Source organism: Panthera onca, chromosome E2 (assembly GCF_046562875.1).
Source record: "Panthera onca isolate mPanOnc1 chromosome E2, mPanOnc1 haplotype 2, whole genome shotgun sequence".
Classification (NCBI taxonomy): Eukaryota; Metazoa; Chordata; class Mammalia; order Carnivora; family Felidae; genus Panthera; species Panthera onca.
Window position 1 is genome coordinate 5,912,391 of NC_138353.1, and position 8,509 is coordinate 5,920,899.

At 39.2% G+C, this 8,509-nt stretch overlaps 1 pseudogene; it reads right to left on the minus strand.

The window, feature by feature from the left end:
- Positions 1-3,882: 3,882 nt before the first annotated feature.
- On the minus strand, positions 3,883-4,849 carry LOC132689961 (vomeronasal type-1 receptor 2-like; annotated as a pseudogene).
- Between the last annotated feature and the right edge of the window lie 3,660 nt (positions 4,850-8,509).

Here is an 8,509-nt window from a genome sequence, read left to right on the forward strand (position 1 = left end):
TAATAGTAACTATATGGTAAATAAAAACCGTCTTCCCTATTTTTAAACCTCATTAAAGAAACTAACAGTCTAGTGTATATGTGTATAGCATATGTAAAAGAAACCTATACTAATGGTAGCACAAGGCAGGAGTGGAGAAATGGAAGTCTTTGTGGAAAGGAAAGGTTGGATGATCTATATGAAGATGTATAAACTCTGTGAAGGTACTGTGGTCAGCTGTATAGGATAACCCCCAATGCAAACAAAAGCAATACTTAGAGCTAACACCAGTGAGCCAAAGAAAAGGGTTTAAATCATCTGTAAAAATCAGTTAATTCAAAGAAGACAGAAAGAGAGGGAATAGAGGAAAGGAGACTTTATAAAAGCAGGAGCAAAACTATTTATCTGTAAAAGGGAATCGTCTAAAGGCCCTATTGAAAAGCAAAAATTGTCACTGGATTTTTTTTTTTTTTCAGTTTTATTTATTTTGAGAGAGAAGGAGAGAGACACTCAAGGAGGCTCTGTGATGTCAGCATAGGCCCAACATGGGGCTCCATTTCAAGAGCCATGAGATTATGACTTGAAAGAAATGCGGAGTCTTATACCAATAACCATGTGTGTCAACCAGCCATCCCTGACCATCAGATTTTTTAAAGACAGGCAACACAATATATCCTATGAGAAGTTCACTTCACAAATTAAGAACACACAATAAAATCCTGTACAAAAGATAAACGCTATAAAAAATAGAATGGCTATATTAAGATCAAAGTAATTTGAAGAGCAAGTAATATGACGGGATAATGAAATCTATTTCCTAATCATAAAGAGTTACATTCACCAGAATGACATGAGAATCCTAATTAATCCCTTTGGTTTTCACTACACACAAATACATAATCAAATACTCCCCATATCCAAGTCAGAGACTAGGACCATGATGTGTGCACAAACGCACACACTCATACATAAATATTACATGTAGATGCAAACACACGTGCATGTGGGCAACATACACTCAAATGCACAGCCATATACCCTCACACTCACATACACTCCATAGCAAACACACACTCACGCATTCATTCGTGAAATACAAGCACACGCGTTTACACACACTTGCCCATACTCCCACATTCCCAGTCCCGTGTATGTAATTACATTCAAACAGTCTGCATGCACATGCGTGTCTTGACAATATTCTCACATGATGGAAGAATTCAGGAATCTTCTGACCTTGGATGCCTAAAAATGGGGAGCACTTTCCATGTTTTTTACTTCTTCCATCCCTGCAACAACTCCTAACGATATTTGTCACATGCAGTATCTTAAACTACTGTAAGCATTGCCACTGCAAGTCCAGGCGAACGGGGCAGAGTTGATAGGTTTCGGGTAACCTATCAGAGTGATAGATAGAGCAGGGTCCAAATGAGGCCAGAGGGAGAGGATTATAGTTCGTGTGCAGAGAGCATGGGAGCGTGGAGGAATAGACACAAAACTTCAAAGGCATATGTTGCCATAGTGCTTGGTAAATACAGACAGGTACAGAAAAGCAAGGGGGATAGGCTAAAATGAACTCTGAAGTACAGGATCTGAGTCGGGGGCATCACTATGAGCACAGAAGTAGCTGTAGATAAGTAAATAAAATGGCAAAGAGAAAACTATAGATCTGTGTGAGGACAGGTAATTCCCAGGGCGGTCTACTCAGAGAGTCTAAGAGCAATGACACCCCAGTAGAAAGGAGAACACTCAGCATCCACATCTTGGTCTCTAACACAATTCTCTAAGAAAAAGACTCCTTGGAGTTATGGCTGATTCTATGGCAGGAGCAGGGAAAATAGAAGGGGAGCCTAGAGGATCTTGAAGTGACAGAATGTTAAGAGTAAGGAAGTAATAAAAAAAAATGTACATATCAAAGGGACATAATAGCCAAACCTGAAAGAGCTCCTGCAGCCTGTCACCAAATCTCTGGTACCAACTGGGTGTCATGCAATTCAATATAATTCTGACTTTATCTGGTGTTAGTAGAGACCCCACAAGTTAAGATCAAGGTCCTTCCCGGCACTGCCCCCACTTCAGACACCAGTTACAAGTCAGGCATTCCCATACCTGTGCATCTCTAGCCAACTACAAATTTAAGGCTTCCTCCAAGCCTCTCTGCTTCAATATTTGCTGGGAAGACTCACAGAACTTGGAAAGTGCTATCTGTATGGTAATCCTTGATAAAGTTAACTCGTATTTTGGGACCCACAAAAATGGAGGCCATGCCAGTGGCCCACCCACATCACAAATCTAAACCTAAGTCAGCCTGCTCTTATGTGAAACATCAGAAGGAAACCTAACATACACCAATCATAATCCTCCAACTCAGCTTCAGCTAGTGGACCTTACCCTGGAAAACAGCAGGTCTTGTAAGGAAATCCCCGATCTCCTGGCCAGTCATGCCCTGTTTCTGTACTGCCTCTTCTAAAACTCAATCTTGCCCAAATCCCTCAGGAAGAGCACTCCATTCACTGTATGAGAGGCTTTGTCCTCCCCCAAATCAAGGGTTGTCTTCCCTGGAATAAATTACAGCAAACTTGTTACTAAATTGTTTTAGTTTGTCATTTCACATCTTATTGTAAAGGATAGCAGTGAAGAGCCAGATGAAGGCATCCATAGAGTAAGGTTTGGGAGGAGGACTGCCCATACAGTAGCTTTTGTCCCCCACCAAGCTCCTCCCAGGAGCTTCTCCAGGTGTTTAATCAGGGCTTCACTACCTAGACTTGGTTGAGTAAATCATTGGCCATATGACTGAACCCAATCCCCAGCCAGCCTCCTTTCTCTTCCCAGAGGTTGGGCTGCTGAGCATTTCCATCCAATCATGTAGCTGGTCTTTCAGAGGTGTCCAGTACCCCATTTTGAAGTCCTGTGTTGGAACTCACGAACTGCGAGTTCATGACCCAAGCTGAAGCCAGATGCTCAATAGACTGAGCAAGTCAGGCTCCCCTAACATATTTCATTTAAGAAATGTTTATTTTTAAGTAATCTCTACACCCAATATGGGACTCAAAGTCACTATCCGGAGATTAAGAGACACATGCTCTACTACTGAGCCAACCAGGTCACCCTAAAATAGTTCTATGTTTGAGTTACATCATTTTTTTCCTTTCAGCAGTGTCTACATTGTCTTTTTGGTGATTTCAAAAGTGATACTACCCCTTGTTAGACAAAATATGTTCATATACTCCACCTGCAAATTGCTACTCGCCTCCTGCACCATGCTTGATAAAATGGTCCTCCTGTAATGTCTTGTATCCTCAAGACAGAAAAGTGGAAGACCATCTTGCAATCTCTTTCTCACCAACACACCCAACTGGTGTCAAGATTTAACACAGAACAGTCTACCTTCTAAACATCTCAAAAGTACATTCAGTCTTTTTCCCACATACCCAATGTGTTTACTGGCTGCCACCCATCTGCACCCTTTGTAAAATTCAGCTGACGCCTATTCCTGTGTTCCTGTTTGTCCTCTGCAGTTTAGTGTTCAAATGTTGACCAGAAAATATTTTAATTAAAGCACTCATCTTGCTCCACAAACGTGATCATATTTCAAACATCCCCAATATCTCTTAAATACGAGGCATAATATTCACAACATAACCCCCAAAGCCAACAATTGTAAAACCTGTCATAGAATCTTGATTTCTCCATGGTTATCAATAAAAATAAAACTAAGTACACACATATTAATTCAAGAAGATTTCATGTACCATGCTCTTTAATATTAGGCTGGGTGTCAGTCTGTCTCATTCAGCCATGTCTCTGCAAGAAACTACTCATAATTTTCTTAACGTTCTTTGAGATCTCAGTGTATCCATGTCTGAACACGTGAAGACAATTCATATTTCCCTGATGAGGTAATTATGTATTTCTTTCACAGCAGACACAGTACAGCCTGAATATGTTGGGGTCATGGTGCATGAGAGAAAAAGGGCTAATAATTGGAAAACAACATGCAATGATTAGTACAGTGACATTCACCAGCCACCAACTAGAGTTCGAGAGCCACTTAATCATAAATGATGGACAAAACAGCATAAAACAATACAAAGGTAGTCATAGTCACCAAGACAAGGATGCTTTGGATGGCTCTGGTCTCATGGTCTCAAGGGAGGGTCTGGGGGAAAGATTGTTCCTATGGATGCCTTGGACCCTCTGCTTGTGACCGTGAAGGAGGAAAACCATGGAATTCCCTCACAGAACTTCAAAATGGGGGACTTGCTGGCTAAGGTCATGAGTCTCAAACACAAAATGCCATGGAAAGATGTCATTGCTGCATATAATGAGCCTGTGATCTTGTCAGTACACTATAAGGCAGAACAATATCCCAAGCTACTTTTTTTGGTACTTTTTTTGTTGTTCCATTTACCAGCCATATAAATAGGAAAAAAAAAAAAATGTATTTACCAACATGTGGAACACCCTGCACAGGATACTGGAGGGGCCAATGTACTTTGGAGCTTTCACTTTAAGCTCTGCCCACCTGGAGTTCCCAGGGCTGATCGTGATGGCCTCGAAGACACACAAGGGGCAGGTGGAACAAATGGACATACCTCTGAACACTTTGTGAACATATAAGAGAATGTAGCATCCATAATAATTGGTGAAATGTTTCAGCCCTAGAGGTGCTATGGTCTCGGATTCCTCTAGAGAGAATGTGAGAGGAGTTGGCTACAGTCGGGTGCCTGAGAATGAAATTGGTGGGTCTTGGCTTGCATCCCCTGAAGCTAAGGGACATCTAATGATAGAAGAGTCAGAAATTGCCCAGGATTCCGATGACAATGTGGGATAGGAAGATCACTGCTATATTCAAATCCACCGAGGCCATTCTGTTATTGTCCAAAACTCAGTATTCAGATACACAGGGAGAAGGTTCTGCATGAAAATATGAGTTACAGGCTGCATTTTCCTGGAAAATAAAATCACTTACCTTTTCTTTCCCCTGAGAATTGACATGGAACTTCCCTAACCTTATGAGTTAGGAACTAACATTACTCTCATTCTATAGACAAGGAGAATTTAACCATGGGAAGTTAAGTGACTCATGTAACTAGCAGTAGAATCAGGATTTGAACCTTGGTAGCCTAGTTGCCATGACAAGAATGCTTCCTACTGTACTATACACCGCTAGGAACCTCATCATGGGTAAACACACACACACACACACACACACAAACCTCATATTTTAAATTTATTTTAACATGGTGTGATCATTTCCCATTTTTGTTTAAGTATTCTTTGTGAGTAATATAACTAAGGAGTGAAGATTCAAAGGTCTTAATAAATTATACATGCACTGAATAATTTTATATGAGCCAGTCTGATTTATTTAATATAGACAATGTTAGGATGACAGCAGAACTCACTTCATTTTTTTCTTGGACCAAAATGATAATGACATCCATAACATATTATTGTGTGGAACTGCACTGTGTGCTAACATACGGGACATGAAACATCACATACTGATAAAACATGTTAGGGTAGAAAATAAATTAATCCTATTTAAAGATCACATAACTGTATATTTGTTATTTTAGAATAAAGAAATTGAAAATTAAATTGATATTTGAGTTGGAAAAGCTATTAAAATTCTATATAAACATGCAAAATGCAATTTGAAGACTTGAAATCTTGGGCATTTAATGAACTGAAAAGCAAGAGAGGTGAGTGGTGAGCTGGGAATACTATTGAAATGATTTTCACCAGTAGAAACATAGCTTAAAATTGCTTTTTTTCTTGATGAGATTATATTTTTAAATTAATTATTTTAAAATTAAATTACATTTTAAAAATATAGTCCTTAATATTTTACTCTTTAAAACCTTCTATACTGACGTTTTCCTTTCTTTTTTCTTTCTTTTTTTTGACGTTAACTTTTTCTTAAAGGACCTTTCCTAATTTTTGGAAAGAAGATTGTCTCACAGATCGAGAGTCCACAGAGATTTTTCAGTAGAGACACATTTACTGTCTTCATTAAGCACATCACACTCAAATTACAGAAGAATAAATTTCAGCAATTCCCGTTAGACATGCTGTTTCTGCTGTGAATCAGGTATTTCAATTAGTTCCATCATTCTCATTATCACATGCACATGCCCTTAAAGTGCTCACAGTATTGCTTCTGAAAATGTCTCTGTGACTCTTGATCACTGTATTGAAAAGCAGATTAAATCTGAAAGTATAATCTTTATGTTTTTAAGTAGACTGTCCATGCTCAGTATGGGGCTTGACTTTGAGATCAAGACCTGAGGTGAGATCAAGAGTTGGATGCTTAAATGACTTAGCTACCCAGGTGCCCCCTGAAATTATAATCTTGAAGCAGCTTAAAATTCAGCCTCTGACAGCACTTGGATCAAACACAAAGCACCCCTTCAGTGAGGATTTTGGTAAATTACGTTAGCAGCAGTCATGCACTGATTCAGCAGTCTCTCTCACAAGCTAAGCCTGTGCCGGAAGATTCTTTCCCAGACATGCTCACCTACCCAGATTCCTGCTGCATCTCCCAACCTTAGAGACTATGCTCTCACACTAAACTAGAAGATTCTCACAGACTCCTTCCTGTTGCCAGGACTGGAAGCTGGGTGTAAAGTAGCAGGCAAAGCATGTGTGGGAGGGAGGGAGCCAAACCCTGAGATACAGGTTAGTGATTCTGAGACCTCACCTCCCCAAAGAATTGCCGTCATCATGTCAGCTGTAGTGACAATGATAGTTCAACACTTGGGGAACTGAGAATGGTTCTGAAAAACTCTAATTACCAGGATCTATTAGAAGTTTGTAGTGAGCATGTCCAAAGGGACCGTTGGAGTGTTTGAGAGAGACTCTTCCTTTTCCATTATTTCTGGAAGCAGACAGGGTCTCACATGCAAGGAGGAAATGCTGAGGTCTGAGCCATTAAAGACCAGCCTCATTGGATTCTGTGCCTCCCTGAGAATTTTTTTTATTCCTGTCTAATTCTTTGTTAGTCTTCAGACCCAAGTACCACCACCATTTAACTTATGGGCAGAGAGAAAGAATCCTCCATATGACCCAAGAAGGATGTTCTAGTTTTAAAATTTTCAATATCTGCAATACATTTTAAATTTTCAATGAAGGGAAATAAAGGACATGAGGTCAATAAGTGACATTAAAAATTACTTGTCCCATTTCCCCAACTCAAAACAAGTTAACTAGAAAGCCTACAAAATAGACATTTACTAGGAAAATATATTTTGCCAAAATTGACCTCAGTAAGAAGGAATCTAAACAGATCAAAATCCATAGAGAAGAGGAAGACATTTATCAGTATCCCTCATAAATAAAAAGCACCTGGATCAGATTAGCAGCCAGATTCTTGCATTCTTTTAAATAGCATATAAGCTAATGCTGCCTACTCAATTCACAAGCATTAAAGAGGAGGTAAAATCTCCAAATTATCTTTATACATGACATAAAATTCTGATACTGAAACATCCTAAAGTATGTACCAGAAAGAATACCACAGAAAAATGTCACCTCTTCCTACAGATGGTACCATGTAAAATAAAATAGCCAAAACTCCTGAAACTATATGAAAATATGATGAGCAAAGCAATTCGTGTCTCGAATTCAAAAATGATTCACCTTTAGGAAGTTCATTAATGTACTTCATCATATTTATGAAGAGAAGTCAGGAAATCTTACTCGTAGTTACAAAACCATTATTTGGAAGAATTCATCATATACGAATGTTAAAACACTCAATATTAGGGAATTCTTTAGGATCTTTCCCAACTTGACAAAACAAAGTCTTCGTTTTGGTCATAGGGAAGCGCTAGAGATACTCCACTGAGGCCAGAAAACCCCAGTAGAAAAAGTACACGATCACCTGTTCTATTCATTTGTCATTATGTTGTAGGTTTAGCCAGGGCCATTTAAAATGGTAGAGGAATTAGACGTAGAACTATGTTTGCAGACGATACAAGTATACCTCTGGAAACAGAAAGGACCTCATAGAAAATCCACTTTGAAAAATAATTCAGTAGGCTAATAGGTTTTGGTACTGATATACAAAACCATAGCCTTTTGTACATGGGCTATTATTTTGAAGATTTTATTTTTAAGTTGGGATGAGCACTGAGCATTGTATGGAAACCAATTTGGCAGTAAATTATATTTAAAAACAAGATTTTAAGTAATCTCTATACCCAAGATGGGGTTCAGGTCATGATCCTAAGGTCAAGAGTGGCAGGCTCCACGAACTGAACCACCTAGGTGCTGCTGTACATATTATTTGTTTGTACAGTAGATTATGTACAACGAAGAATCATTTATGGGTTTTAGTAGGAGGGTCTGCAATTACAAAAGTATAACATAAAATAGGGACACATGGGGGGCTCAGTCGGTTACGAGTACAACTCTTGATTTCAGCTCATATTGTGATCCCAGGGTTATGGGATCAAGTCTTGTGTCTTGGTCTGTGCTGAGCATAGAAACCACTTGGGGTTCTCTCTCTCTCTCTCTCTCTCTC